This window comes from Rousettus aegyptiacus, unplaced genomic scaffold (assembly GCF_014176215.1).
Source record: "Rousettus aegyptiacus isolate mRouAeg1 unplaced genomic scaffold, mRouAeg1.p scaffold_m13_p_4, whole genome shotgun sequence".
In the NCBI taxonomy this organism is placed as follows: domain Eukaryota; kingdom Metazoa; phylum Chordata; class Mammalia; order Chiroptera; family Pteropodidae; genus Rousettus; species Rousettus aegyptiacus.
Genome location: NW_023416307.1, coordinates 153,488,020 through 153,494,257, shown reverse-complemented (window position 1 = coordinate 153,494,257; position 6,238 = coordinate 153,488,020).

The following is a 6,238-nucleotide window of genomic DNA, read 5'->3' as shown; positions in this document are numbered from 1 at the left end:
ACTCTTCCAACAGAAAAACACCCAGGACCAGATGGCTTGACTGAAGAATGCTAATAAACATTTAGAGAAAAATTAACCCTAATCCTTCTCAATCTCTTCCTAAAAATAGAAGAGCATGGAACATTTTCTAACTCATTCTATGAAACCAACATTACTTTGATAGCAAAGCCAGACAAAGATACTACAAGAAAACTGCAGACCAATATTCCTTATGAATATAGATGCAAAACTTTCAACAAAACGCTAGCAAACTGAATCCAACAGCACGTTAAAAGAATTATGCAGTCTGACCAAGTAGGATTTATCTAAAGAATGAAAGGGTGGTTCAGTATAAGAAAATCAACCGATATAATACACGACATTAACAGAATGAAGGAAAAAAATGTGATCATTTCGATTGACACAGTAAAAACATTTGACAAAATCCAATACCCTTTTATAACAAAAACACTCCAAAAAAGTAGGAATGTGAGGAAACTTCCTCACTGTCATAAAAGGCACTTGTGAAGCCCCACAAGCTGGCATCATAGTAATGCAAAAGACTAAAACTTATTCTGCTAAGATCAGAAACAAGATGAAAATGCTCGCCTTCACCATTGCTGTTCAGTACTGCAGTGGAAGTTCTAGCCAAAGCAGTCGGGCAAGGAAAGGAAACAAAAGTCATCCAGATTTGAAAGGAAGAAGTAAAACTTTATTTACAGATGACTCGACCCTGTATATAGAAATCCCCAAAGACCACAAAAAATCCTACCTAAGCTAACAAACAAATTCAGCAAAGTTACAGAAAATAAAATCAATGCAGAAAAGTCGATTGTGTTTTTATGCACCAGCAACAAACAATTTGAAAAGAAATTTAAGTAAACAATTCTACTTACAAAAGCATCAAAAAAATATATTAAATACCTAGGAATAAATTTAACCAAGGAAGTGAAAGACTTACATGCTGAAACTACAAAACTGAAAGAAATTAAAGAACACTTAAATGGAAGAAGAGGACATAAATTGGAAGACTCAAAATTGTCGAGATGGCAATATTGCCCAAAACTATCTAAAGATTAGATGCAATTCGTTTCAAAATTCCAATGGCCTTTTGCATAAATAGAAAAGCTGATCCTGAAATTCATGTAGAATGCAAGGGAAATCCTGAATAATCAAAATAATCTTAAAAACAACAACAACAACAACTTCAGAGTACTTGGACTTCCCGATTTCAAAACTTACTAAAAGGTACAGTAATTAAAACAGCGCGGTACTGGAATAAGAATAGACATATAGATCTAGAGAATAGAATTGAGGGACCAGAAATAAACTGCATCTATTGCCAATTGATTTTCAGCAAGGTTGCCAAGACCATTGAATGGGGAAAGAATATTCTCTTCAACAAATTGCGCGGGGACAACTGGATACCCACATGCAAAAGAATAAAGTTGGATTCCTTACCCATATTCAAAGATTTTCATATACAAAAACTAACTCAAAATCAATCAATGATGTAAATATAAGAGCTAAAACAGTAAAATTCTTAGAAAAAAAATATGGAGGTAAATCTCTAAGGCCTTTGATTTAGACTGAATTCTTAGATATGACACCAAGAGCGTGAGTGACAAAAGAAAAAATAAACTGGACTTCATCAAAATGAAACATTTGTGTGTATCACAAGACATTACCAATAAAGTGAAGACCACTTAGAGGAGAAAAGGAAATATTTGTAAATCATGTTAGCTACCAAGAACCTCGTATCTGACGATATGAAGAATGTTTATATTTCTGCAAAAAAAAAAAAAAAAAGGCAAAGCATCCAATTTAAAAATGAGCAAAGCCCTTGAAGGCGTATGTCTCCAAAGACGATATACAAATGACCGACGAGCACATGCAAAGATGCTCAATGTCATTAGTCATTAGAGGAAACGGGAATTGAAACCACAGTGAGATACTACTTCAAACCCACCAGGACGGCCGTAATTTAAAAAATAATAATAATAACAAGTATTGGTGAGGATGTGGAGAAATTGGGACTCTTATGTTGCTGGTTGGAATGTATAATGGTACATTAGATTTGGAAAACGGTTTGACAGTTCCTTAAGAAAAACTAAACATAGAATTATCATATGACTCTGCAATTCCTGTCCTAGATCTGTATCCCATTCAAAACAGAAAACAGGTAATCAAATACGGCTACACCAATGTTTATAACAGCACTATTCACAATGACCCAAAGATGGAAACAATCCAGAATTCACCAAGGGACGAATGGAGAAACAAACTGTGGTCTGTGCATACAATTATCCATAAAAAGAAAGGGGGTTCTAACACGTGCTGCAATGTGGAAGAACCTCAAAAACATCAGGCTAAGTGAAGGAAACCAGACATAAAAAAAGTCACATATTGTGTGACTCTGTTTATGTGTAATAGCCACGATAGGTGAACCCACAGAGTCAGGAAGCAAAGTTGTGGTTGCTGGGGCCGGGGGAAGGGAGAATGAAGAGCAACGGCTTAATGGGTCCAGGGTTTTATTTTGGGGCAATGAAATGTTTTGGAAGCACAGAGAGGTGGTGGTTACACAACGGTGTGAACAGGCGTCTCCCTTATTTTCCTCCTATTTAGAGGTTTTTGGTTGTTATTGTTCATATGGCATTGCTATCACACCGCATGCATACTTTTGTGGTTCTCAGTTTTTCCACTAAGTAAGCCAAAGTTTTTTCCATGTGGTAAATTATTCATACACATAATATTAGCATAATAGCTGCATGCCTGTCAAACGATATCGTGGTTTATGTATGAATGTATTCATTCAACAAGTAAATAATCAGGATCTATACCATTTTATATTCATTGTCCAGCCTAGGCCGGACAATGTGTATAAAAAGTGAATAAAACATACCCGGACTTGGCCTTCAGGAAACTTTTGTGTTCCAATGTAGGAGAGAGATGTTAAAAAAATAAAAACACATATAAATAATTACAAATTTTAATACATTCAGGGACAAAAAGGACAGGGGTCCTATGAAATCTGATTTATTTTGGAGAGTTAGGGTAGTCTTCTCTGAAAAGTAATATTTTAACTGATATTTAAAATATGAAGGACGAATAGGAGTTGACTGTATCCATTAAGAGATCTAATAACGGTGGTGGCGATGGTGATGATAATAATGATGGTGATGGTGGAGATATTGATAGTGATGATGACAATGGTCATGGCGGACATTTATTAACGGCTTATATGCACCGTTCTAGTGCTTCATAGACAGCGGCCTTCGAACAACTCTATGAGCTCAATGCCTAGTTTTCGAAAGAGAAACAAAAGCATTAAGAGATTACGAATCTCTCCTGAGGTCAGCTCAGAGACCCAAGTCCAGGCAGCCTGGCTCTACACCTCCAATCCACTCTTCCCCACTGTGTAAAGAATTCCAGGCAGAGGGAGTCATATAGGTGGAGGCCAGGAAGAAGAAAAGAGCTAGGTAAAAAAATTACGTGTGTGCATTTTTCTTTTTAATGGACTATTTAAAGATACTGTTTTTATTCAAAGAATAATGATAGAACACATATGTCCCTATCACCTAGCTTTAACAATCTTGTTTTGCTACATTCACTCGATTTTCAGAAGGCAAAAATTTTAGAGTTACAACTGAAATTGCCTTGTGGACTTTCCCCTAGTCTCCATTTATTTCTCTCTCTCTTTTCCTTCCCAGTGTTGACACTGTTCTGAATTGGATGTTTACCATTCTCATGAATGACATATTTATTTTTACGTTATATGTAATATTGTGTTATGTGTTTGAAAAGAAAACGTGATATGCTTCCTGTATCATGATTTTGAGATTTATCTCACTAGTATTATTGTCTCTTTGGGGCAAATTGTTAAAAGTAGGAGTACCATATCAAAGAATATGTTCGCTTAACATTTTTTGGCATAATAGAGAAGCCCAGTAATCAGACCATGTTTGCAAAGGTCTTAGTGCAAAAGATTTCCAACTGGTGAAATGGAACACCTATTACTTCGTGAAGTATTTGATCGCATGAATAAGCTACAATTAAAAAAAAATGTTCTCCTGCTGATGGATGTATTAATAGGTTCCATTTTTTTACTGCTTAATCAATGCAACAACAAACCCTCTTCAGGTATTCAGCAGAATTTCTCTAGGCTACATGCCCAGGAGTGCCATTGTCACCATTGAAGATGAGGCCACAATGATAGGCTGATCATGGAAGTCACGGAGAACCTTGAATGATAAATTCAGGAGTTTTAGGGAATGAGGAGGAACACGAGATTTTTCAATTCCAAACCTCCCTGAAATGAATCGGTGCTTTGATAAGGTAAATCTGATGGAGGAGGGCAGCATGGATCGAGGGCAAAGAAACTGACTGGGTAGATGGATGAGCTAGGAGGACGTCACAAGAGGTACCTGGTGCGAGGTTACCGAGGAGAAGGCGATGGACGGGCAAGGAGGGGCGGGTGTAGACGACAGCGCTAAAGGGAAAATGGAAGAGACTGTATATATGTCACCGGATAAGAGTGGCAGAGAAGATATCAGATTCTAAAGTTTGGTTCTTACTGATTTGCCACATCGGCTTGATCAGTCTTCAAATTAGATATTTAGAACCTCATTACTCAAAGTATGGTCTACAAACAGAAAGCACCAGCACCACCTCGGTGCTTGTTAGAAAACCATTGGTCTAGAGAAAAAAAGGTTCTCTGTGGTGCTGCCCCCTAAGGATCTGGATGACCAAGTACAACCCAGGCATCCTCTGGGCGGGCAGGCTCTGCAGACTAGACAGCATACACGGCAGGCCTCCGAAAACGGGAGCTGTTGGTATTAGGTCCTCACCTGTGCAATGCCACACGGACTTAGCATTCTATGCTTCTAATAATGCCCTGAAAGTTGCTCTAGTTGACATCATTTTATGAAGAAGTGCTAAGTGGTTTTACCTAGGAGTGCCTTAGGGTAACTATGCTGATTTTCAAGGCAGAAGACTCAATTGTAGTTTTAGCCTTGCCCTCTCCATACTTGCCATCTGAGCAGTTGTTCGCCCTCCTTAAGCCTCATCTTTGAGGTTGTAAGATAGGTATATCAGCACCTGACTTTCTGCTCTCGCAGAGATTTTAAGAGAATACCTTCACTCCCCTAAAAAAAAAAAAAATTACAGGTTAAAAGCTCTATTGTAAATCATGCCATACATGTTAATTATCTTCTACGCTATTAGCATGAATAAAAGAGATATTACTTCTTGCCCTAGTGATTCCCAAATCTTAGTGCATCAGAATTCCCTCCTGGGCTTGTTAAGACTGGCCCTACCCTCAGAATTTCTGATTCCGTAGGTCTGGGGCAGGGCTGAGAATGTGAATTTCTGACAAGTTCCCAGGGATGCTGCTGACTGGTGACCTTCCTCTGGGAACCACGGACTTAGACGTATACACCAGGGGTTGAGGAAAGCTCAATGGAAGATGCCAACTCAATGCCATAAGGACACTGTGTTAATATGAGAGTCCAGTGAAAAGAGCACAGGGCAGATGTTAGGAAATTACTTCCTAGCCTGCCTCCGACCCTGGTTATCCGAGACCCTACGGCAGCTTCAGAGGGCTCTCAGCCTCAATTTCCCTCTCCGAGATGAGCGGGATGGACATTTTTAAGAAAAGTCCTTTCGACTCTAACACATCTTGAGTTAAGAAATTGCCCAACTCTTCAGTTCTGATTGAAGTCTCGACTGAAATGGTGCAGAGACCCCCCCGCCCCCCGCCATAGCTGTTTCCCATTGACTAGTTTTTCCCCTTTTTTGATGGAGTAGTCAGGGAAGGGGAAGAAGCTTCTGCATTTCCTTTGTAAAAAAATCAATTTCCATTCCTCTTTTTCTCGTGTAACAAGAATTTTTTCTTCCTCTTTTTAGTTTCCTGCTCCTGAGCCCTGCCTTCTCTGAAATGTTTCAGTTCCCTCTCATGTATTTTTAGGCCAACTCTCCATCTTTTAACAGATGTGGCAAGGGTACTTTTTGCATAGCTCTTTAGGGGCCAGGACCCCAGAAGGAGATATGAAGTTGGTGCCCTAAATTCTTTCTGGAATAGACATGAAGTGGGTCCCCGAATTCTTTCTTCATTCCTTCAAGGCTTCTCTTTTAAAGTGGTTTTGTTTGTTTGTTTGTTTTTGTTTTGTTTTGTTTGTTTTGTTTGTTTTTAGCTTACACACAAGGCTGGAGGGATGGAGTGTTCCTGGAAGTCATTCATAGGAGTAAAACCAAAGCTAAT